Source organism: Electrona antarctica, assembly GCF_951216825.1.
Source record: "Electrona antarctica genome assembly, chromosome: 12".
Taxonomy (NCBI): domain Eukaryota; kingdom Metazoa; phylum Chordata; class Actinopteri; order Myctophiformes; family Myctophidae; genus Electrona; species Electrona antarctica.
Genome location: NC_136793.1, coordinates 26,735,063 through 26,762,301, shown reverse-complemented (window position 1 = coordinate 26,762,301; position 27,239 = coordinate 26,735,063). Strand labels below are relative to the sequence as shown.

General features: G+C 42.0%; 1 protein-coding gene and 1 long non-coding RNA gene across 2 annotated transcripts in view; one reads left to right on the top strand and one right to left on the bottom strand.

Annotated features, from left to right (window-relative positions):
- pde4d (phosphodiesterase 4D, cAMP-specific) overlaps positions 1-27,239 on the bottom strand; it is a gene marked incomplete at its 3' end in the record, with an annotated part of 302,156 nt that overhangs the window by 186,756 nt on the left and 88,161 nt on the right. The gene's annotated exons all lie outside the window — the stretch shown is intronic.
- The window catches only part of LOC306933144, a 29,609-nt gene continuing 18,526 nt past the window's right edge, over positions 16,157-27,239 (top strand). The window contains exons 1-3 of the long non-coding RNA XR_013791194.1: positions 16,157-16,279; positions 21,006-21,125; positions 21,206-21,382. This is a non-coding gene — a long non-coding RNA (uncharacterized lncRNA). The remainder of the gene's footprint in view (positions 16,280-21,005; positions 21,126-21,205; positions 21,383-27,239) is intronic.

Sequence of the window (27,239 nt, the reverse complement as noted above, 5' to 3'; positions counted from 1 at the left end):
GATGGCAGATGCTTTTGTAAATTAATTTTATTCATACTGTACTGTAAATGAACAGCTCCAGAATTGTGTTTACAAAATGTTAAACTAGCTGTTGCAAACGTTAAATGAATAGATATTGGGTAAATACATTTCCTGTGGCAAAGGAGGCTGAAAAACAGCCAAAAGACACTCACATCTAAAACCTATTAGTCTGGGTGCTGTGATAATTCAAGAATAAAAGTAGTCTGCACACCAATTTCTGCTCCCAAACATCTCTTTTACTATTCAAGTAAAAGATGTTTGCGAGCAGAAATTGGTGTGCGGACTCTTTTTATTTGTAAATACATTTCCTGCCAAAGATGTTATTTACAGGCAAAATCTGCCACGTCTGCACTCTGCACTGGCTCTCCTTCCCGGGACAGGAACAGCCAGAGGGCACAGCACACTATACCTCCACTAGTATTTAATATGGAATGATATAAAGCTGATTGAATACACACATGACCTGTTGGGGTGATGGGCTACCATAGGATCATGAAAATGAATGGAGCCCGTCCGCACGGTCAGTGTATGAACTCATGTGTGTGCACGTTTATATCATAGAGTATAAAGAAGGATAGAGACTGAACTGGCACGAAGCTCAGCCCCCCCCCCCCCCCCCCCCCCGCTATTCATGTCAGTGGAAGTTGCTCAGTGGCATTTTGAAGCACCCGGAAGAGCCTTCTACTTCCGCCTTTTTTTCGATTTGGGCACGAAAATTTGGTGCCCAAAATGCGGAAGTGCAAACGCGCTCAACGTTAAAGCCCAGCTACACAGGGTTTCCCAATCATACTTCAACGGGTCCGACTGCAGTCCCTCCTCTTACCACTAGGGCCCAGTGCTTCAACGTTGGAAAGCCTCACTGGCCCCTTGGTTTATATATATCAGAAACTATATTTGGTTGCAGTTCCTATAAGTACTATTTAATAGATCGCTTCTACACAAGCTCCCCATTTCCTCAAATATAAAGCTACCTGAAGCCTGGCAATAAGTAATCACAGCCCTGTCATCACCCATTTGGTGCAAGTGCTTTTTTGGTTTCAAGGGCAACAGCGACTTGGTGACACTCTGACCCCCTTTCCACCGGTTGGTTCCCAATGGGAAACGGTTCAGTTCTTTTTGGTTCTTAGTCCATGAGCCAGAGCTCCAAAATTGGTGGGAAAAATTAGACCTATATTAAATTGTGTATAGGATCAATACAAGTAAATTAATACATGATAACCCTTCCACAGTAGTAGCTTTTTCATATTTTCTATTCTTTTGCATATTTTCCTACATAAAGCCTAATTTGCATATTTAAAAATGTAAAATTTGTAATACAATAAATCATTGTCTTCGTGTAAGTAATCAACTGGGGAAGTTTCATGGCGATAACAATCTAATATTAGGTATAGTTTTGCCCACTCAATTCATAATGAACGTTCCAATTTTGGAGCTCTGGCTCATGGACTAAGAACCAAAAAGAACTGAACCGGTTCCCATTGGGAACCAACCGGTGGAAAAGGGGCCACAGTGGCAAAGTCACTTTCGGTGTGAGTCCAACTTTAGTATATAAAAGTGGGATGAAAGAGGCCACGAGAAGGACAGAAAGGTAAGTAATTGATCTGTCATCCACAGTAGATATCAATGTAATGAATGGACAAACAAAATGGCAACAGGGGGAAAAACAGCCTGCTCATCCTCTTTTCCTCTTTTAGTTTCTCCTGGAACAGAAAGATATTTATTAGTTCCTTTGTCAATATTTACTGATAGCAGAGACTCACAACGCCCTCAAGGATATTCTGTAAAGGATTGTACACGGAATAACAGTGGCTAAACTGGCTATAATATATTTCTAACTGGATTGGCAAATGTTATCACTGCTGTAATAGCAGTGTAGATATTGAACATTTTTTTTGTGTTTTTCCCACAAAAAAGGTCATACCCCTTTGCTTATCTGCAGGGCAGCAAAATGTCCCCTTCAACCCCAGGCATCCCTGCGTGCCGAAGGACCCAGCTCCATCTACTCTCGCTCCATCTACTCTCACTCCCGCTGTTCGTCCCCCTCCATCCCACCTGCCATGTATTACGTCGTCCTGCAGTCTGAGTCTTGTAGGCCCACAAGACATGGCTATTCTGACCCTGTGTACTGCACATGTACACTTCCTGCTGCTGTGAGACTTCCTTTTCCATCCAGCCCCTTGTCAATTTCAAGACCTTCCCCCTGCAATGTGCCATTAAGTGTGCAAACAGCTCACATACAGTATGAGGTCGTTCTGAGGACCTCATACTTAAAACACTGCAAGAAACGGAGAAAAAAAGGTATAAATATAGGAGAGAAAATATAGTTTCCATCTTTCAGCCATCCGACTGTCCTGGCGGAGACAATAGGGACTTTAAGCAACGACTGTTTTCAGGACGGCTCCGCTACGCGGAAGTACGGCGGCTATGACGCCCACGCCGTAGCTGTCAAAATCGTTAAGCAAACAGCCTCCGGTGACGGCGACATTGGTTGCCATGGTGACGCGTCCATGCAGCATGTGTCAAACATAAACACATTATTATTTTTTTATTTTTTTAAACACCCCGTCAGCTAACTTGCCGATATTGCTTAATTCTTACATGCGCTGGACATGATCAGCAGTGGAAAGAGGAAGGTGCTGGAGCAATCTTTTAATAAACATGGTTAATATGACATATGGTATTAGTGTTATTTCTTCATTCAGAGCATGCCAACACATTACACAGCATAAGAGAGGTGATGGAGCAATCAGTGTAAATGGTAAATGGTGCATTTATATAGCGCCTTTATCCAAGGCGCTTTACATAGATTGTGCATTACATTCACCCATTCATACACCGATTGCGGCGGAAGCCATGCAAGGTACCAACCAGCACATCGGGAGCAATTTGGGGTTCAGTGTCTTGCCCAAGGACACTTCGACATGTAGACAGGAGGAGCCGGGATTCGAACCGCCGACCCATGGATCGTTGGACGACCTGCTCTACCTCCTGAGCCACAGTCGCCGGTGTAAATGTATGACAGCTATAATTTCAATAAACATGGTTATGACATGGCGTTGTAGACACTACGTGTAAGTGTAGGTTCTCCCGTAGTAGAAAGGGCTGCGACGGAGAGCAGGTTTATGTATCGAGCACTGATCCATTTCCGGTTGCCGTAGCCGACTGCCGTATCCGTCGTTGCTTAAAGTCGCTAATAAGAGGAGGGAGGGAGTGGTGAGATACAAAAAAAAGGCATGTAAAGAACACAAAAGAAGAAAAGACAGATGGAGAAATGAAAAAAGAACAGTCCATGCATTCTCTTTCTCCTTGTTTGTTATTGAAGAGTCACTTTAGGCATTTTGAGCTCCACTTTCATGTCCTCTGTTGTACAGCTTCAGTACGAGGCCATCACTTCCCATAACATCAGGATCTCTAATGTCCTTGACAGGCCTCTCGATGATGCTCTGATGTATAGCCTATTAGTGCATCCACATACAGGATCAGAGATTTGGCAAGGTCATCAATTATTCCATAATTGATGAGTGATGACTAATGTTATGACTCTTTTTGTGACTACTCTTTTCTGACTGTGCTTGTGCATTGTGTCCTCGCTGCACACAAACTGCACAGGAATTTCTTACTGCTTCTTTAGCGCAGTGTTTTTATCTTTAGGAGGAGAATATTGACTACAGCACTACTGCAGATGATATGGTGACATCATGTAGAAGTTAAAACAACTCCTGGCAGTCAAACACCCATATCCTCAGCCTATTATAATGTCTTAAACTAAACTAGAGCGTCAACAGCAACTGTTCCCTTATTGACTAGATGTGATGGAAGCAGGAATGCAGTATGCCACATTTAGCAAAAAGATTGTGAAAAGAGATATTCAGAATAGATGGAATGGACATCAAACTGAAAGAAGGGTATGACAGTCAATGGCCTTTTCCTTTTGATGTTTGCCTTTGAGTAAAGACGTCACCAGAGCAAAAATGCTGTTTCATTATCAGACAGTTACCTGGGGCTTACTGAGTGGTTATCATTCTCTCAGCATCCCGGGGCTAATCTCGCAAACCTCTGGATCGATTTGTTGTGCATGCTGCCAGAATACCCCAAAATCTTTGTGAAACTTTTACACTTTTTGGAATATATATATTTTTAAAACAAAGATTTTACACAGGAAGTTAATGGAGGTCTGACTGAGCTGAAAATTAGTTGTTCAAATATTGAGATTACATTTTATTCACTAAAAAAGGTTATGGATTTCATAAGGTATTTCCTGAGAAACAGGGAGAGACAGTTTGATAAGGTTTGGCTGCCCCTTGTCCATTACTTGAGTAGAAACAATTAATAGACAGGATACCATTGATATGGTTGACGGTACGCCATTTTCTTTTCAGATGTTTTCCATGAGCTTTCTATCATCTTATTCTTTTTTTAAATATTTGTTTTTTTGGCTTTTCTGCCTTTATTGATAGTGTCAAGTGAAGATAGACAGGAATGAGGGAGAGAGAGAAGGGGAGAGACATGCAGCAAAGGTCGTCATGAACGGGACTCGAACACGCAACGCGCTGTCAGGCCAAAGCCTGTATGTGGCATGCGCCTGGACCACTTGGCCAGCGGGCGCCCCTCTATCATCTTATTCTATAGTATGCGGTGTCACTGAGCAGTATGGGTGGGAGGGTTGAGGGATTTCTTTCTCTTTTTTGTCTTTGTATTCTCTTTCATTTTTTGTTTTCTATAAAAGAAAAATGTATTTCATATCATAATGTTTGTGTAACAATTTATAATCTGTTCAATAAAAAACAATTTGACAAAAAAAAAGGTTATGGATTTCGTCTTTAACCCAAAACCAAAAGAAGGCGCCTAAAAGCTTCTAAAGAGAGATCAGACTTATTAGCGTGAGGTAGTGATGGAACATTATACCTGCGGGTTTGGGAGGGGGGGGGGGGTGTAAAATCAGAGTAAAATCTGCCTAATCCGCTTGGCACCACTCACCAAAATAAGTGTTAAGCAATCTAAGCGTGTGTGTGTGTGTGTGTGTGTGTGTGTGTGTGTGTGTGTGTGTGTGTGTGTGTGTGTGTATAATCCCCCGTCTCTCCCAGGAAACCCTTGCTGCTGCTCATTAGCACTGGAGAATGGATGATTCTCAAGAATCTCATCAGCAACCTTTTCTCCCAATTAGAGGTCAGTGAGATGGCAGACTACTGGAGGGACTTCCTGTCCATGATAGCTAATGCAGAATATGCATGTAGTCCATATCTACAAATGGGAAGAGTATGTCAGCTCTATGCGTGCTATGCAGCCGTGGATGGTAGCATACAACAACAATAAGTAGGTTGGAGGTGGCTGCCTGACTTCTGGGATGATGCTGACAGCTCTTCCTGCTGAACAGGTTGCCTTCCTTCATACTAATTTCACTCAGTCCATCACAGGTAACCACTATTCCAACATGGCCTAGGACATGTGGATTGAATGTACAATGAACAAGGGCAGCAAAATTAAGTCAGGCTGGCTCTCCATCCTCTAAAATGAAAAGCACTCCAGAAATGTTAACAATGTGGCCCGCATAAGAGCGGAACACGACACTCTTGCCACCCAAAAAGAAGCCAAGACGAAGCACACGGAAAGTGGCCCGAATGGGCATTATCTGGAGGATGGAAACTCCATCAGCGGAAGATCGAGATCAAGAAGGTAACCCATACAAGTGGTTGGACTATGTCCACAAGGTGTAATCCATCATCCTTGCCCGCCATTGTGATGCTCACCGTATCATCTGTGTGAATGACCCATACGATGCAGCATACTCAACTAAAGATGATGAGGGAGACCTGCGTGTACAGGGTAAGGCACATGTTACCAACACGTACATGAAATTGAATGACACCTTCACCTCTGCCAAGGCATTGAAAACACTACTGTGTAGTATCAGTAACAATGAGTGGTTGCAAAAATGAATATGCAGCTACCTCACAGACCTGGCACATACGTGTAATGTGACTGCAGCGATTGTCAACTCTATGCTGTTGGCCCACATTGCATCAACTTGTCCACACAACAACCGATGGAAGACTACAGCATTGAGCAGTCTGAAGCTGACACCATCCTCTTCACTGTTTATGCAGGCTGTGATGCCAACTCAGGCTTCTATGGCAAAGGCAAATCACAAGGTGGTAAAGAGCTCTATGGCACAGCAGCAGCTCTCACGGTGTGGAGATAGCCTTGACCTTGAGAAGGAGGTAGAATAGTTCTTCGCATATACGGGGCAGGTAATCTATGGAGACAAGAAGCCTGTGCAAAGTAGAAGAGAATGAAGAAAAAATTATGAATCTGTCTCCCACCAGATGGAGATAGCCTATGCCAACACTGCCTCCACACCAACTACTTGGCGTATCTAGTGCTCCACCCCACACTGAAGCACCACCTCTCACCACTCGGACATATTGGGAGTTGGTGGGTGGTCGCTGTCGTCCTGTCTGCCACATGCGGCCTGCTCTCCCAACACACCTACCTGCACCAGTTTAAGAGGACGAGGAAGTTGAGAGTGAGGAGGAGGAGGAGGATGAGGAGGAGGGTGGAGTCATCTGAGTCTGATGATTCAGAAACCAGTGACACAGAATGCTATCTGACACATGTGTTTTGTGTCTGTAAAAATTACAACCCCCAAATAGATTGCTTTCCTATTCAAAAGTAATGTTTTCACTCTACTGAATGGCAACCATCTTGAATTCCGGGGCCAAAACGAGGTCTTATGATTAAAATGGTGTCAGATTTGGAATCATCATGGTTGACTTGTATGGAAATACATGATTCTAAGTCATCTAGATCAAAAGTTCATTTTTGGCTATGGCACCGGACGCCATTTTGAATTTGGCCCTCTAGCAAAAAATGCCGGGATTTTTGCGAGGGACCTGGGGGCTAAATCCTTTATAAAGGGTCCATAGAGGTCAAATCAATCATCAAAACATCCTTGCCAGAGGATGGTTACAGAACCTTAGTCTGTGACTCTACTACTATTGATCTTTTACAAGGTTCCGGCCTTACAGTGTATACCTTTCATAATCCTACCTATCCCCTGCTGAGTGTGATAGATGTCGGCAAGCTCCTGCAGACCTCATCCATACGTTCTGGCTCTGCCTTTCTCTACACAAATATTGGACAGATATCTTTAATTCCTTATCAGCGATAGTCTGGCAAAGAGTGGAGCCCACACCTTTGGGGGCTCTGTTTGGTGTTTTCCCCTCTGTACCGTCACTCTCTAAACCAGAGAGGGATGTTTTGGCTTTTGTCACTCTGTTAGCTAGGGGACTAATCTTGATCAACTGGAAATCGCCCACTTCCCCTTCTCACACTCACTGGATTAGGGACACCTTGTACGGTGTAAAATTGGAGAAGATTAGACTCTCCTTAAATGGTTCTTCTGATAAGTTTGGGAGTGAGCTTTTTAAACTACACACACACACACACACACACACACACACACACACACACACACACACACACACACACACACACACACACACAGCGCACAAGGTCCAAAAGTTTGTAAAGTTTGCAGCGTTGATTCCGATGCGGTTTATCAACATTATTCAAGTGAAATGCGTAACAGCAATATCGGGCTAATATAGCTACGTACCAATATGTACGACACAGGGATTTACAGACAGAATAAACGTTATATATCTTATCATCTGATCATCTGTCGAGACAGACAGACAGACAGACAGACAGACAGACAGACAGACAGCAGTGCTGTGAGCAGTGAACACAGCTGTCCTGTGCTCTCATTGGCTGAAATACAGGCCTTCTCGGGGTGCAGTCGCAATCCAGTTCATACTGTATGATGTCCAGTCGGCGACAGAGTCAAATATCAAACCTGCTAGATATTCAGAAACGGTCGGGAAGGCGTCGGCGAGCGCTTTTATCGGCGCTGGATCTTCTCGCAGCTCCTTTCACACACAGCGATCAAAAAATCGGCGACCAAAGCCCAATCTTGCGTCAGATCGGGAGTTTTGTCGGCGAGCGCCAAAAATGCTCCCTGACAGCATAATCGGAGGAAATATCGTGCAGTGTGTACGAGCCATAAATGAGAGAGACTTGCAATGCCAATAATGCATTACTGTAGCTAGTTGAAACATGGCCTCATTATTCATTATTTATTCAGAAAATGTAGTCCAAGATTAGTGCCGTTATGTGAGCAGCAAGAGGTGAACACAATAACATAAATGAGAGATATTTGCGCCTGTGTCGAGCACCAAAGGTTGCAGATCTACAACCTCAGAATGCCTCAGAATGAATGTGTGCATGTACTGTATATAAACACAAAGCTCAATGAGAGCATATTCATTATGAGTGCAACTGTGTCTTCAGCCTAATTTATATTTCATTGAACGACGGTGTGCTGCGCCAAAAATCGCAGATCTACCAGCTCACAACACAGCACGGACGCAACACTTGTGGCTGTAGGGCCACACGCACACACACACACACACACACACACGCGCGCGCGCACGACGTCCAAAAGTTTGATTCCGATGCGGTTTATCAACATTATACAAGTGAAATGCGTAACAGCAATATTGGGCTAATATAGCTACCAATGTGTACGACACGGGGATTTACCGACGGAATAAACGTTATATATCTTATCATCTGATCATCTATCGATACAGTCGACAGACAGACAGACAGACAGACAGACAGACAGACAGACAGACAGACAGACAGACAGACAGCATTGCTGTGAGCAGTGAGCACAGCTGTCCTTTAATCTCATTGGCTGACACACACACACACACACACACACACACACACACACACACACACACCATTGTCATCGGCGATCACTCTGTGTCGAGTATGATTGTCCTCCTGGGGGGGTCTTTATTGTGGGTCGTCAGATGCCTATGAAGGCCAGTGGCACCGTGCTCTCACTACCTCATCTTCCCTCTCACCCTTCTGTCACAAATCACTACTGACACTTTCCTCCATTGGTTCCACTCTGCCTGCACGCTCTTCTTCACCTCTCTTCCACACTCCCCATTGCTTTGGATAGTTGACCCCAGGTATTTAAACTCCTTCACCCCCTCCATTCCTTGCATCCTCACTGTTTCACTGTCTACTCTCTCTTTCCCTAATTAATCACTTTCATAATGCAGTAGCTAGGTTAGTAACCAACAAGTCACTTTTTGAGAGCAGTAACTATGACTAATAACTAATACCAGTGAGACAACAAGTCAACATATGGAATGTCAGAACAGGTCAGCTCCATATATGGAGATCTAAAGCCCTAACCATACCAAAGGGTTGAGACGGTTGTAGCGTTGTCCCAGCGGTGTGATATGTCCTGTTGCACATTGACGCACGTCCCAAGTGATTCAACACTTGGAATTCTATGGCCCAAACCACACCAAATGGTCACCATGCAACTCCTTGCAACCGTTTGGACCCGAAGAGTTGCATGGTGACCCTTTGGTGTGGTTAGGGCTTAAGGGTGGCAGCGGGGCAGTGTCTTGAGTGTACAGGGTTTGATGAGGTCTGGCCATATATGGAGCGTGTCTTGAGTGTGCAGGGTTTGATGAGGTCAGATCAACATATGGAATGTCAGAACAGGTCAGCTCCATATATGGAGATCTAAGGGTGACAGCGGGGGCAGTGTCTTGAGTGTACAGGGTTTGATGAGGGCCCAGGTAGGGCCGGGCCTTAATTTTCAAGCCTGTTGAGAACCGGCTGCCGGGCACAGCTGAACTAATAACTTTGGGGTCAAAATCAGTCAAAAGGGAGACATCGAAGAGGAAGGATCTATCTATCATTGTGCCATTTGCGCGCGTTCACGTATGAAACATAGCTTTCACGTGTCATGCCCCAATAACATGAACGTGCGCAATGATAGTCAACGGACCAGTGCTGGCTTGAGCTGCAATGCCAAATTCGGCCACTATGTCCATTTCGCCTCAGGGTTTCCTCCCGATGCCGTCTCTATTAATATATACTCTAAGGTTGTGATCTGTAGCCTATAAGCCTATTCATCCACACGCACAGCTGAATTACTTATGTGCATACAGAGTTGATGTCTTCTCCTCTTTCCGATTGCTCGTTATTGCTTGCTTTTTAAGCAAGCAATAAGCAAGCCTCGTCCGAAAGATTAACAAAGTGCGCTGATAGACAATAGACTAGACTACAGTGACAACGTAAATATCTCACCTTGAAAACAACAAAATGTGTCTAAATGATGAACTAGCTGCTAAATACAATTTACCTCGTACACACTTCTTTAAGTATTTACAACTCAGAAGCTTTATAGGGGTTAAACAGGTGAACTCTTTGACACTCCCTCCCCTGTCAATAATAGAGAAAGAGCTTATCAGAAACCCCTTTAATAGGGGCATCATTTCTGATTTATACTCTATGTTAGTAGAATTCTCTCCCGAATCCTCTGAATCCAAATATAATGCATGGAAGGCTGATCTACAAGAGGAATTGACACTGGAAGAGTGGAGCACAGCCTGTACGGAGGCTCAATCCCAGACGGGTAACACTCGGTTAAAACTATTGCAATATAATTGGCTGATGAGGGTGTATATCACTCCAGAGAAATTAAATAAATTTAGTGCAGATATTCCGGATACTTGTATCAGATGTGGTAAAGACAAAGGTACACTTTTCCATTGTCTGTGGGCATGCCCAAGAGTGAAAGAATTCTGGGAAGAAGTAAGGAGGGAGATTCAGAAGATATTGTTGATAAATATTGAGCTTGACCCGAAACTGTTTCTATTAGGTCTTTATCCACCTGGCCATAAGATTCAGAGTAGCGAACAAAGATTTCTAGATTTATGTTTACTACAAGCCAAAAGGGCTATAGCTTTATCGTGGAAAAAGATAGGCAAACCAAGTATTGCTCAGTGGTTTAGGGAGCTGTCATTGTGTCTTCCTCTGGAAAGAATCACTTATACTTTGAAAAATAAACAAGAGATGTTTGATAAGATATGGGGACGGTTTATCCAGTATATTACGGTTAATGATTTATCTTATTTAATGGTGGAAACTGAAATTGTTTAATTGTATTCTCTGCAGCTATTTGGTCTTGTGGCCATAAGGACTCTGTTATTGTTACCAGTCCAAGTGCCCTTATTTTATTTTAATATACTGTATTTATATGTATGTACTGTATGTTTGTTTTGTTTTTGTTTTGTTTGTTTTTTTAAGTAATTGTATTGGCTGATGTATTATGTATTGTTCTGTTGTATTGTCTGTTTGTAAAAAAAAGAAAAATGCAATAAATATATTGTTAAAAAAAAAAATGTGTCTAAATGGGAAAACCTTTTAGCTTTTAGTCAAAATAAGAAAATAAATTTGCATTAAAATAAGATTTTGTTTGTTAAAAAGATTGGCATTGTTTTTTTGTTTTTGTTTTCAACTTAAATTGTATTAATTTTTCATGAACAACCAAACATATAAATAAAACAAAAAACAATAAGTAAACAAATGGACATTGCCAGACATCATCTTGTGAATTATGATTATATTATTTTTTTGGTTGGCCTCTCCAACTGCACTGTACTCCTTGCTGTTCCGTGCATGCACGCTGTCGTTCACTTCCTTGTTTACAGCTCAGAAAGAATGGCTCGTAACTCCTAATCTAGGGAGGTAAGAATGGAAGAATATGCCTCCCGGACGGTTTTTGGGGGGAACGGAGGGGGGGAACCTTTCAGAGTACACACTCTAGCGCCTATATTTTGAAATATGCTGGCGCATCAGTTGTGTTAAGTTATTTTATACCATTTTGGAACCGAAATAGGGAACCGCTAGGAACCGGAATCGATAAGATGAACCGGAATCACAAAAATCTTAACGATACCCATCCCCATGTTACGGACTGACGGTTATATATGGTGCCGGCCACTGCTACAGAGCTGACAATGAGGTTATATCTTCCCTTCTTCTCTGGAATCCTGCCTCAAAGCAGACCAGAAGTAGAAAACTGTCGTTCCCTGATGTCATCGCTAGGGACACTTGCATCAGTAAGCAAGAACTGGGGATGGCAATGAAGGACCGGAAAGTCTGGCATGGCATTGTGAAATCCATGATCTCGACCGCGGTCGAAAAACTATGATGATGATATATGGTGCTGTGACGGACGGACGGACGGACTGACGGACAGGTTTTGCAGTAATCATAGTAATCTGTGACCTACGGTCGCAATATACACATTGAGTGTCAGGAATTAATTAATTATTTATTCCGCCACTGCCACAGTCTTTTCAGTGCAGATGCTTATTTTGAAGACCAAATGGTCCCGGGCAGTGAACCGCAACTAAACAACGGATTTGTAAAGTGCTGCATGATCGTATATTCTTTCACCTGAATTATACATTTTGTAACCGCGATCATCGGTGCTTTAGTTATGGGCTGTGAATTAAGCTTGTTTTAACCAATCTGGGAAAAGAATCCGAGATAAATGCATTTTAGTACGTTTTAGTAAGTTAGTCTGATAACGTGGAGGCAAACGGCAGGCAAAATTTTCACTTGCGGTTCATTTCCTGTTGTGTCGGTTACCTAGCAACCTAGAACCATTCATACGTTGGCGAAGAGCACAATCTAACGTAATGAATGAAAAAACTGTTCTGGCGTCCGCAGGCATCAATGGCAGTCAACAGTTGGATTTGGTCTGACCTCCACGGGCGTCAATGTGTGAACCAACACTGAATGTGAAACTATCTTCTTTTTCCTTTCTTACTCTCTTTTGTATATATCAGGGTTTTCTTGTTAATGACTGTCAGCTTCATGGGCAATGACCTACTTCTATGTTAACCCATTGAGACCTGGAACGCATCCATGTCACGTTAGCGTTTAACCACATTAACCATTAACCCATTTTGGGGCGGGAACCCCTTTTGGTGTTTTAAACATTGTTATAATTTAGCTATTGAAAAATAGCAGATCTACAAGCTCATAGCGCGCCACCGAGTGGCGCGCTATGAACTTGTAGGTCTGCTATTTTTGAAAAATCGTTAAAATGTGCCTCAAATCTTTCCGAAAATTGTCATGATTTAGAAAACTTTTTTTTTAAAATTTCGACGTCAGGCCTGAATGGGTTAATGAAAAAAAAACAATAATCTGCAGACCCATTCTCAGCCAGGCGACAAATCATCCATCCAACTGGAATATGCATAGATTTCCAAACTCCCCATCAGTGAAAGCAATACTGACAGCCTACACTATTCATATTTCATATAACCCAATACAAAACGTGGACATGAATGCAATGATTTGTTGCAGAAATACAGTACCATATGAAAATACCATTGCAGACATGCCTTAAAATTAGAAACCCATTACTTCCTGAGTGTTTATGCATGCAATATTAATGTTGAAAGCTTTATATTCACTGCAGGTGGGGTGTATTTTTATGCTTTAATGTTATGATTAAGGATGTAGAGATTAAACAATGTCTCAATTAATCGTGCTTTAAATAAACAATGGTTGCAAATTGAAGAACAACAATAGTGACAAAATTAGTGACATCTGTGTTTGAGGTGGGTTATGTTAGGATGAGGGACCAAGCATTGATGCTTTGTATCCTCCAAAACAAACACTGGAGAGTGGAGACATCACATTATTGCACAAAGATATAGCTTAATCAAAAAGCTATGTTTTTGCAGAAATTCCATGTGCTGGTGCACATTTCCTTGTGTGCAATTATGTGATTGCTGACACTCACAGTCCTCTCATTTTGTCATTTTATTCAGTCACTGCATAAGTGTTCGCATAATTGGGAGCAATCTGGCATATGCATAATTTGTCAACTGCAGCACTTCCTCCAGTATGACTACTATGCTATGCCTGTGTGAGATGCATATATCTAAATGACGGAGCGGTTGCGCAAAGACCCGCCCGGCAGCACTGTTTAATGCAATTTATTTGTGCGAGTAAGTATTTTTTTGTTGAATTACTCATGACATGAGTAGTTGTGAAAGTCAACAGTATGTCCATAAAATAAGCAAGCAGCACGTGCAGACAATACACTAGTTCTTTCTTTCAATCATTTTTTATTATTATTATTTTTTATTATTATTAATTATTATATTTTCACAATCTGATACAATTCTAATGTTTTGATAATTCGCGCGACAGATGTATGCATATGACGGTATAGAGTTTCAAACTAGTTTATTTAAGAAGAAGATGATCAGGTAATATAATTGTGAAAAATAATAATAACAAAATGATTGAAACAAAGAACTAGTGAATTGTTTGCTAGCGTGCTGCTTGTTTATGTTATGGATATACATACTGTACAACTTTGTCATGAATAATTCAACAAAAATACTTTTATATTTAATGCGTGTGAGATATCTCTTTTCCTGTGTGGGTACAACGGGTACTCTGACAACAGCTACTGTTGGTTATGCAAAAACCTTAACCAAAATAACCTTAAAATGAACCAAATTTTTTTTCAAACTACCCCCTCCTCCTCGCAACACCGATAAGCATATTACAAGCACAACAAAGAGGGAGTCCCCTTCGAGCACATCAACGGTATGTGTTTGAAGTTTCTCTGAGCAAGACACTTGTACTAATATATATAATATATATATATATATATATATATATATTTAGGAGGGTGGATTTCAGATCTGTGCACCTTACGACAACAACAACGACATATTTGTAAATTAAGACAGCACCACTAAACAAATTAAAGGGATAATGAGAAAATGAAGAATGTGCTGCTGAACATAATTTTAAGGGAAGCTTTGCTGAGAATATGGATGGCACGTTTGAGGCACACAGTGATAAAGAAATGGCACTTATTACAACATTAACCTCCAGACACAGAACAGCCTCCAGCAGCAAACACTCCATCACCACCACCAAGAGATAAGAGAAGAGCCTTAACACACGCTGCACCTCCATCACCACCACCAAGAGATAACAGAAGAGCCTGACTAGATTGTTAGTGAATCACCACTGCAACATGTCAGCAGCAGCATCAGGAAGAGCAATGCAATCAACCCAGGAAGAAAAAAAACTTGATTGTGAGATGAACCTGTATTTGTCCATTCCTGCAATCAGTGCAGAGGCTGACTCACTGGCTTGGAAGAAGGCATATGTAGAAATGTCAATTCTTTAGGAAGTGGCCATAAAGTACCTCAATATCCCAGCTACAAGGGAAAGGGTGTTCACTGTTCAAAGTGGCCATATCTTCTACTGTCTACTCAGTGGTCAAGTGCACTGTGAATGTGACTTGCTCACAGTTCTGCACTAGGCTCATACTGTAGGTGGTACTGAAAGAGATGTGTTTGGGTGAGTGGCGAGTCGTTTATCACCGCAGTGTGTCATGTTGTAGTTTTCCCAGCCACTGCAGTGGTCACCTTATCACCTAAAACTGTATGTATGTGTGGGCCTTAACTTTGATCACAGGTGGGGGAGCCAAAAGTTAGGCTGGAGGTCTGGATGGTTATTGCAGACCCCACCTTGGAAAATAAATGTTTAATCTCGTTAGCAGTCATGGAAGGAGGTAGGGAGGTAGGGCCAGCACACCATTCTTTTGGTAAAGAATTACTTTATTGAATAAACGACAACGTTTCTATCTTAGTAGATCTTCGTCAGGTCAGTATACAGATGCACACATGTTTCATCACATTTATACATTCCCCACAAATTGAGTCCCTCCCCCCCGTTGTGTTCCACCCCCACAAAACACAGGTGAGTCTCATTACTATATATATATACCATTTACACCAATATTAAAAACATTTAAAAAAAAGAAAAAATCTCTAGTTGAGACTACCTGAAATTCATGTCCCCCCACATTATCTCATGAGTGTGGACATATATCTATTACACATAAACACCATAAATACCATAATTACAGAACACCACCAGTAAGGGTCCATTTGGATATAGGGTTATATATAGGGGGACATGAATTTCAGGTAGTCTCAACTAGAGAAAAAATGTTTTAAAAAAAATGTTTTTAATATGATGTATTCGGTGTAAGTATCTTCTGCATACTCTGTCACAATTCTGGCTCCTCATGAGTAATGAGACTCACCTGTGTTTTGTGGGGGTGGAACACAACGGGGGGAGGGACTCAATTTGTGGGGAATGTATAAATGTGATGAAACATGTGTGCATCTGTATACTGACCTGACGAAGATCTACTAAGATCGAAACCTTGTCGTTTATTCAATAAAGTAATTCTTTACCAAAAGAATGGTGTGCTGGCCCTACCTCCTTCCATGACTGCCTTATTGGCCCTGCACCCACTGTCGAGGTGCGTATAGGTATGCTCCAATCTCATTAGCAGTCCCTGGTCAAATAAAATAAAAATCTAAACTATTTTGTGGTAAAGGCAGACACCATAATATATTAACTAAGATTAATAGCCTATTATTTGTGATTAGCTACCACAAAATGACATGTGTGACCATACTGCATGTGAAACCAACTTAAAGGTATATTCAGTGATTTTACTTAATTCAAATATCACTTATTTTTTATTTTTTTCTGGATAATCCTCCCTACTATAGAGTGTGCTGACCATATAAGGAGTTCCTCCCTGTCCCCAGTGAGCCCCTGGGGTCAAAAAACCCTAGTTTTAGTTTTGGTGGCGGGTGGCAAAGCCTTCATCCAATCAGGATGAGAGGGGCCTTCCTCCAATCATGATCGACTGGGGGCGGGCCTTGGTGCACATGCTGTTGGCCTGTTGCACTTCCCCCCACTGTAGAGCGTGCATGTGCACATTTTGTTACCGGGGCGGACTGGGTGGTTTTCCAAATCACCCAAATCACTGAATGCTCCTTTAACCAAGTGTATTAGAACACATTAATTAACATTATATTCTGACCAATCCTGTAGGCGGGGATGTAGATTTAAACAATCGATGAAGTTACACTACTGTGCCTTGTGGGCATGTTAATGAGTCTCTCCTGTTGTAGATGGACATGATAGCAGACAAGCAAATGCATATTTTCGTCATAGGTTATATAATATTTCTCCCAACCGCAACCGACACTATTAACACTTTGACTACGGATCACGACATTCCCAACTTAATTGATAAAGAGATCTTTCCCTGCGGATCACGACATTCTCATCTTATGTTTTCATTGTTTAATTCGCTGTTTTTAATCACTTTTAAAGGTGTAGTTTCACACTTTTAGACCATATTCGTGGTCATCATATGGGCATACCTAACAAAGGATGCCAAAAAATGGGCAAATTCTCATTTTTGTGTGTTTTTATATCAAAAGTCCATAAAAAAATATTTTGTATTACTTCCTGAAAACGAAAACGTGCTGCGTGATGACGTGTCGAGGCCCACATCGATAAAAGCCAATAAAAATGAAGCTCACCCGTTTAATTCCCCATATGTGCGCATCCATGCAGCACAGCTGCTATTGATTACAGAAATCCTCAGTTTTTATTCCCATTCAAGATAACATCCAGACAGTGTATTACTCGGTTTCAACTTAATCATCACGCTAAAATATGTATCTGAAAACATTATAGGGTAGAAATAAGCCACATAACAGTAAACTGGTACAGCTGGTATTTTTGTACACTATTACAAACGATTGGAATATATTCAGGTTTCTTCAAAGGTTAGTGAAATACTCAGCAGTGAAGGTTATTTCACGATTTCAATTATCTGCAGTCAACGTGTTAATCAGAATGTATTCATTACTCGAATACGGGGTCAGTAGAAGTAGAACCTCAATACGTGCATCTGAGTTTATATTTAATTCTGAAGAGATAGACTTGATTATTGTCTCCACCAGGCCGAAGGCATGGGGAGAGAGTATTTGTCTCCACCAGGCCGAAGGCATGGGGAGAGAGTATGTTTTGCACTCCGTCCGTCCGTCCGTGTGTCCGTCCGTCCGTCCGTCCGTCCGTCCGTCCGTGTGTCCGTCCGTCCGTCTGTGAACAGCTAATCTCTGGCACCGTTGGCTTGATCGCAGCCATACTCTGCACACACACTCCCTGAATGCCAGAGCTGAACCTCTGCCTCAAAGTTTTCACATTGGCCTGTTATAGCGCCACCAGGAGGCCGCTTTGTGCAAAACAAATGTTTTGACAGTACACCTACAGATTTTGTCCAAACATTACACAAATTGGTACACAGAGCCATTCAACGAAACGGGTCTTACAGATTTTTCAGACTCCATCCTGATTGGCTAAGATTGGCTTCCAAAGTTCGCAGGAGTGCTCCGTTTCAAACAAAATGCTGCAAATCATGAACACATGGTGTGATTTCCGTGAAATGTTGCACGCACATTCCCACTAGGTCGAGGAAGAAATACCACTTGAATATTTTCAACTCAGCCTCATGGTGGCGCTATAACTGGCCGATTTGTGTTTTTACCTATAACTGCACCAATCTGTGTAAAACCATGTATGCACACTCCCTAGAGGCCAAGGAAAAACCTTTGCCTGGAATTTTTCACATCTGCTCTTTATAGCGCCACCAGGAGGCCGACATATGTAAAACACATTTTCTAATATTACTCCTTCAGATTTTATCCAAATTTCACGCAAATCGGTACACATGCTCTCCATAGTCATGTGATCATGTGATTTGTTTGATTTCTCATAATTATCCATCCTGATTGGCTACGATTGGCCTCTAAAGTTTTAAGGAGTAGCCCGTTTTGTACCCGTTTTGTACAAATCGCCACAACTCCGCAATGCAGCGTCCGATTGCGGTGAAACTGTGCATGCCTATTCCCACTACTAGGCTGAGGAAAAATGCCACTTGACAGTTTTCAAATCAGCCTCATGGTGGCGCTACAACAGGCCAAGTCGCGTCACACACACACACACACACACACACACACACACACACACACACACACACACACACACACACAAACAAATAAACATGTTTATATTACTCCTAAACATTTTGCCAAACATCACACACAATCCTATCCTCCTGGTGGAGACCTGTGCCCAGAAGGGCACTTTTTCTAGTTTGCACTCCGTCCGTCCGTCCGTGTATCCGTGTGTCTGTCCGTCCGTCTGTGAACAGCTAAACTCCGGCACCGTTAACCCGGTCGATGCCAGATTTTGCACACACACTCCCTGGATGCCAACGATGAACCTCTGCCCCAAAATTTCCAGAATGGCCTGTTATAGCGCCACCAGGAGGCTGCTTTGTGCAAAACACGTTTTTGGACAGTACACCTACAGATTTTGTCCAAACTAGAGTCTCTCTAGAGCCATTCAACAAAACGGTCTTTCAGATTTCTCAGACTCCATCCTGATTGGCTAAGAGGAGGAGTGCTCAGTTTCAAACAAAATGCTGCAAATCATGAACACATCATGTCATTTCCGTGAAATTGTGCACGCACATTCCCACTAGGTCGAGGAAGAAATGCCACATGAAAATTTTCAACTCAGCCTCATGGTGGCGCTATAACTGGCCGAAAAGTGTTTTTACCTCTAACTGCACGGATCTGTGGATAACTTTGTATGCCAACTCCCTAGAGGCCAAGGAAAAACCTTTGACTGGAATTTTTCACATCTGCTCTTTATAGCGACACCAGGAGGCCGACATATGTAAAACACATTTTCTAATATTACTCCTTCAGATTTTATCCAAATTTCACTCAAATCGGTACACATGCTCTCCATAGTCATGTGATCAAGACGGGTTTGTTTTTTATGGCAATGCCCAGAGATCATGAAGTTTTGGAAAGAAGTACTTGGTATATTATCTCAGATAATCTCAGAGGATATTCCTATTTGTCCACAACTGTGTATCTTGGGTATATTTCCTAATAATTTAAGAATTAATAGTAAAAAGAAGAGTATGATTACTTATTCTCTTCTACAGGCTAAACATACAATTGCACTCTTTTGGAAAAACCCAGACAAACCAGAGATCAAGCAATGGTACAAAGAATTGTCAAATTGTCTTGCACTAGAAAAAATGACTTTAGCCATTAAAGGGAAATCTGATGACTTTCAAGAAATATGGGGACAGTTCATGCATTTTATGAACAGCAATCCATTAGGACCGGTATTAGATAATCCACAGTAATGTGGGGAGGAAAATGGGGACCATATCTGTTTTTATTTGTTTTTGTTTTTTAATGTTGAGTCGTTTGTTATGATTGTATTTTTTATTTATTTGTTGTCATTGTATTGTATTGTATTGTATTGTATTGTATTGTATTGTATTGTATTGTATCTGTTGTTTGTTTTTTCTGGACATTTTATTTAACAAAAGAGCTATAACTGTAATGTTTTTTATAAATGAAAAATAATGTCAATAAATATATTGTTTAAAAAAAAAGACGGGTTTGTTTGATTTCTCATAATCCACCCTCATTGGCTACGATTGGCTTCTAAAGTAGAGTAGCCCGCTTTGTACAAATCGCCACAACTACTCAACGCAGCGTCCGATTGTGGTGAAACTGTGCATGCATATTCCCACTAGGCTTTGGAAGAAATGCCACTTGACAGTTTTCAAATCAGCCTCATGGTGGCGCTACAACAGGCTAAGCCGCGTCTCTCTCTCACACACACACACACACACACACACACACACAAACACACACACACACACACACACACACACACACACACACACACACACACACACACGTTTATATTGCTCCTAAACATTTTGCCAAACATCACACACACACACTCCTATCCTCCTGGTGGAGACCTGTGCCCAGAAGGGCACTTTTTCTAGTTTTTCTTTTCTTTTCTTGATTCATTGTTAACCATTTTCATTATTATCTATTTTCATGCTGTATTATGGATCTAATTTAGATATTTTTTGCAACTTCTTTACTAAGCAATGATTAATATACCAAATCATTGCTTATATTTTATGAATGTCATGTGAACAAGTCAACACTATAACAAACATTGCTATTCAAAATGTATTTTGAGCTGCTGCTGCAAACAAGGCATTGATTCAATCTGTCCCTCCTTGCCCCCCCTCTCCCTCTCTCTCTCAAACATATTGACCCTTGAACGGATAGACCCTTCTGTGAATAGCCCCTCTTATCCATGCATGGTCTGGATCGAAACATAACGTGGAAGGATTGTTGATGGCTTCTCTTTAGAAATGGGGTGCGCTCCTGTGATCTTGATCATTTGATGTAAGTAGCTCATAAATCTTGGCCCAAGGTGAACTGTCTTAAAGGTCTGGTGACATAAGCGTTTTTTTTTTTTTTTCCAGGTTTGTTCCAGGTGTGTAGTTGTCCAGGTGCCTACTCGACCAGGTGGCCACATGTCCCTAGTGGCCAGTTGGTTTTGGTCGCCAGCTGTCCAAGTGACCATATGCCAAGTTGTCTTGGACTAAGTTGGACTATTTGGGTGCCGGACTATCGGTTGTCGGACTATTGGCTGTCGGACTGTAAGTACATTGGAATTACGCATTTAGGAGCTTCCACCATCCATAAACGGTATCTTGTGGCCACACTACCCATTATACACCTTTATTTGCGGGTGGAGGTGTGTCTGTAGGCGTGTTGATGCACTTTCCCTATAATTGCTTGCATAATCTTATGCACACAGGTTTAGGACAACAGAAAGCGCCTTCTCAAACCACCCACAATGTGAATTCCGTTTGATATAAGAATGCGCTCCTGAGTTGGAGCTGCCTCGAAGCACAATGTTGCAGAACATTCACAGCTCCGTCACATTTTTTGGGATAATCCTCCCTACTGTGGAGTGTGCTGACCATATAAGGAGTTCCTCCCTGTCCCCAGTAAGCCCCTGGGGTCAAAAAACCCTAGTGTGTGTGTGTGTGTGTGTGTGTGTGTGTGCGCATGCAGTGAAAAGGGGAGGGGTCGGTGCCGGTGGCATGTTAGACTATTGGCTTGTCGGACTATTTGGGTGCTGCACTATTGGTTGTTGGACTATTGGCTGTCGGACTCTTAGTACATTGGCATGTCGGACTATTGGGGTGCCGGACTATTGGTTGTCAGACTATTGGCTGTCAGACTCTTAGTATGTCGGACATTTTAATTAAAAATTCAAGGCCCGGACGGTTAGCTCAAACGTCTAACGTCTGTCAAACGTCTGCCTTTGCCCAAAACAAATATTAAAAAAAAAAAAAATCAAATAGAGAAACGGCTGGATGGCACTTACACCCGCCTTCTAATGAGCGCAAAATCTCTCTTGGAAAAGCCACCCATCGACTTCTCTAATATACGGCAACCTTCCCCGTGTTTCTTCACTAGAAGAACGATCCAGAAGAACACAGTTTGCTGGCCACTGCTACAGAGCTGATCATGAGGTTATATCTTCTCTTCTTCTCTGGAATCCTGCCTCAAAGCAAACCAGAGGTAGAAAACTGTCGTTCCTCGGTCATCGCTAGGGACACATGCATCAGTAAGCAGGAACTGGGTATGGCAATGAAGGACCGAGAAGTCTGGCGTGGCATTATGAAATGAAATCCATGCTCTCGACCGCAGTCGAAAAATGATGATGATGTCGGACAAACAGCTGCGCCCCGTGTTTGTGTGTGTGTGTGTGTGTGTGTGTGTGTGTGTGTGAAAAGGGGAGGGACCGAAAATGTGATGTAATTTGCATCACAGTAAAATGTTGCGCAATAACAATTTCATTCAAATGCAAACTGTACGGTAAATATGACATTTGCATGGATGCAAGGTAGTGCGTTGTGTTTCCTATGGCATGCAGTAGGTGTTGTGCATGGAGAGATATACGAGTATACCCGTCCTTAGCATCAAATGTGTTAAAGCAGTGTTTTTCTTTCAAATTCTGATCAAGTTAAAGATCTTATCTGAGGTTTTGGCTCAAAGGTTTGTGATGATCGCTGTAAAAGCTACATAAACGTTGAGATAGCTACAGCATTTTTCAACGCCCCACTAATGCAATGAAGCATCAATCATGTTTTTGTTTCACCATTTGCACTCCCCTATTAGCCCCTATACAATCTACACAAAAATCCTGGAATAAACCATCTCTCACTATTAGTAAAGTTCATTCTATTGAAATCTCAGTGAGACCACACCACCCTTTTTCTCTCATGTTCTTTGCCAACTAGTGTTTCGAGGAAAGCCTGTTGGTGAATTTTGCAGTATGCCGCAGCACATACTCCCACGTTATCACACAGAATCACTCATGTGGAACCACAATAACTCACTGCTGCATCCAGAGCAGGCCTTCTGTGCTTTCGTCACACCAGGACTCGGAGAGCCAGGTTATCTCGCTAGTGCTCAAATTAGCATGCTACAATAACGCGCCATGCAGAGGAGTGAACCTTGAAACACTTTTACTACACAGCCAGATGGCAAAAATTACATTTATTCCACAGAGGCCACATACAAATCTACCAGGTTGAAAAACCCATGAAGGTTTCATACAAACATGAATTGGTAAATTGTTACAATAATGGTAACTACTTCAGTATACCACATTAAAAGGAAAAAAATGTTTCATTGTGTTACAATAGGTTGGTGTTCTGGACAATCCATAGCAAAACAATATTTAAACTAATTTAAAAGCATCCAAGTCCAATTCCATGGCATGCATTAACACATTGACTAGACCGGCCTACTTGGGAACGATGCAAGTTGGGAACAATGAAAATTGGGAATAATACATACACCACCCTAGTATGCAATACCAGTTATATCCGTTGTCATGGCACCCGTTTTAACCATCTGTCTGCGTCCCTTTTGTGGCCATATACATGTATGGAGAGCTCTGTTATCCGTCTGTCTGCCTGTATCCCTTTCATGCCCATATACTGTATGTAGCTCTCTATATCTGTCTGTTCTTGTCCCTTTATGCCCATATATGGAGATGCCTGATGTTATCGGAAACCACAGGCGTGTTAACTGAGCAGAGCAATGATATAATAATAAATATAGCTGCAAGCAGCGATAAGACAGGGTCAAGCCATAAAAGCAATAAAGAAAAAAGCTATACGCAATGCCTGTCTCTACCAACCATGCATTAGCAGGGTCCAGACTCCACAGAAATGAATCGAAATGCAATTTCAAGGGGGAGTGGTTAACCAGGCTACGGAAATCCTTGATGACGCTTTTTTGACGTCAAGTGTGGATAGAGCAGATCATATAATTAATTAATTGGGAGATGTAAAAGTCAGAGGTCCTTTGGCGATTGACTGTGAGCTTCAGTTCTTGAGCGATTGAACATTTCTCTACCATATTAGTCCACTTGCCAGAATATGAACCCAGGCATGTTGAGTACCTGTTGAGTTTTATGTTAGAAATGTTTTGCATGGGTCTCCAGCATGTAGAAACTATCGGATGCTAACTTGCATATGTTGAGCAATTTTCATAATTTGCATAATTAGTTTTGACTATATTAAACATATATGGACAATATTGCAGCCGATAGTCCCAGGCCTTACGCATATTTTCGCGCTAATCAGTCTTAAAATCACCAAATTTCGTCCAGATGTAGCCCAGGGCATGCTCTAATGATTTAGCTAGGGTGCCCGAGCCGGCAACCTTCGGGTTTGCCATAGCGGCCAAATCCAATATGGCCGCCACCTAAAACTACAAATGCAAACTTGGTTTCTATTTCACGTTTTCTGAACAATACACACACGTTGGAATGCTTATCATTACGATTGGGTGTGTCATGAACCCTAATTTGCATATGTCCGGGTTCACAATGGGGCTCTATGGGCTGGCAAGTAGACTATAATATTGCCAAATTTCATGGAAAACAACAGAACTGCCAAAACGGCAAAAAATGGCGTGACGCTGCTCAACAGTGCCACTTTAGGTCACCCAGCGGTATTGCAGCTGTTTTGTGCTCAGACAAACATAGGGACATACACAGACGTAACATACATGTTGTTACGTCTGTTACACAGATAGTCACTCATCGGAGTGTTTGGCACCACTCAAAAAGCCTGGCGAGCCAAGCAGAAAAAGAAAGAGTGGGAGTGCATCTTGTATTTCGCTAAACCAATAACGCTCCCCTCCCCTCCCCACTGGGGAGGGGAGGAGAAGGGGTGCAGGGGAGGGCTCATAGGATGGTGAACCAATAGGACATCAGCTTCTATTTACAGCGCTAGTTTGTTCCGCCCCTCTATGCCCAGAAAAGCATATAGGCTCTTTCAGGCTATCAGTACATCAGAACATCTGTGGAGAATGTATGGAGAATGAAGAATACTAACTGACTGTGAAAAGTGGATTGACTAAGGAATCAAATGGGGAATTTGGCAGGTGTAGGCTGGGGTTACCATTGGTTAGGTGTGGCTCATTAGGTCCACTGGCAGAGCCTAACCAGAGACTTTTTTGGTACAGTATGTATATAAACGCAATCTGGGAAAACAATTGGATTGTATGTATTTTTCCAAATCTGACAACATGGAGGTGGATGGAGTAAAACATTTTCACTTCCAGGTAATTTCCGCAAGCATTGGATAGGAGATGACGTAGATCTACGTTGTTGGCAGCCAATGTGACTTAATGAGTCATCCCTGTTCAAATTATTTGGGTAAAAGTAATTATGTAGAAAGACATTAACCCATTGTATTGCAAATGGAGGAAACATAGTATTAGATCCTCCACATCCCATTTTGGCTCACTTTTCACTTTGCAGAAGTCACTAGTAATTCAGATCTTGAAGATATGTGCACTGTAACTATTTGACATTTCTTTTAAGTCGTGATGCTTGCCATTCTGCTGGCTTCCAACATATAAGAAATGCAACTTATGTTAGACTTAGTAACATCCGCATCAATCCTTTATTCTGGGAATCTAAATATGAAAATCGTGGAGGGGAAGTTAACAACCTTATTTATTCTGTAATCATCATTCAGATCAAAGTAGATGGAGTAATTTAGTAGTTTGTATTTTACTTAGTTGCCTTCATGTGGTTGCAAGTCACAGCCTTAGTGATTTGATAGACTCCCACAATCACTCATCAATTCAGCTCACTGCAGTGAATCAAGGTGTCTGCTGTCTATCTGCTAGTTCTGGCTTCCTGTGTTCGACAATCAAAGCACCATGCTGAGCCATAAATGAAGCCCAATCTACCCACACCTGTGACAAATTGAGCAACAACAACAAAAAGGGAAAGAAAGTTTGATGCCATATAGGATTGACATTTTAGGCTGACCTCCAGGTACGGCACTAAGTCTGACAACAGGTAATCTGACAATGGGTACAAGGGGTATTGGCTGCATGAGTGGATGGGCATGCGTTCCCAATGGGCATTGCCCTAGTTCATAGAATTTCATATTTAAGGCTTAAGCCTAGCAGGCAACCCATTAGGGAATAGCCACTTGTTGCAATCATGAGAGGTATCATATCACAGGTGTGGCGTTAAAGGAAAAGTGATCTGTCCCAGTAATAATTTCAATTATCTTTCACGTCAACTAACATTTCCATTTAACCCGAGCAGTAAACTATTTCAGCTTGGCTAGATGATACTTACGCGACTATATTATGTTTATACTCTGTGTCTGACAACATTTATGCAAAGCCAGAGCAGCAAGTTAACTGGTGTCTATTATTATGCTGAACACAACAAGCTTGCACAACGAGGAGGAGACAGATACAAGACAGCAGTGGCAAGCAGCAGTGGCAAGGGCACAAAGTGGCTACATAAAAAATAATATTTTTTTTTCTTCCTGAATCTCAAAATCATCTTGCAGGCTGGACTGTGGCACTCATTCTATACCACTCACATGCTTGCCTCACACCTCCTGGTTTTTCAACATCTCAGTCACTAAAGACCAAGCTTCAAACCTCCCAAAACAAACTGATTCGATTACTTGCCTGGGGCACATAACCCATCTTATTCCAACACATATTGCTAGCCTAGGATGGTTCAGGGTAGAAGATGGGGTTAATACATTAAAAATGGGATTGGCTTTCAAGATAGTCAATTGCGACTTTGCCCTCAATGCAATACCTAAAAAAAGGGAGTGACACTCACAGCCACAATACTAGAGGACTTAGGGAGCAACAACAACGATCTGGTAACACCCAGAACAAATTCTCCTTCTGAATCTACAGACAGACAGCACTGCCATCCAAGTGTGGAATGCCCTGACCCCATCCCTTAAAATGGTGGATATCTGGCTTCCTTTAAAACAGGCCTGAAAATCCACATTTCAGGAGGCCAAAGGGTCCCCTGGACCCTTTTTTGTGATATGTTGATTAATTGAATATACTGCATAAGACCTCAATGGAAACAAGTCTGCTGGACTTTTTTGAGACTAAAGTGTGCCTGTACCAGGGCTCAAGGCTAATGGC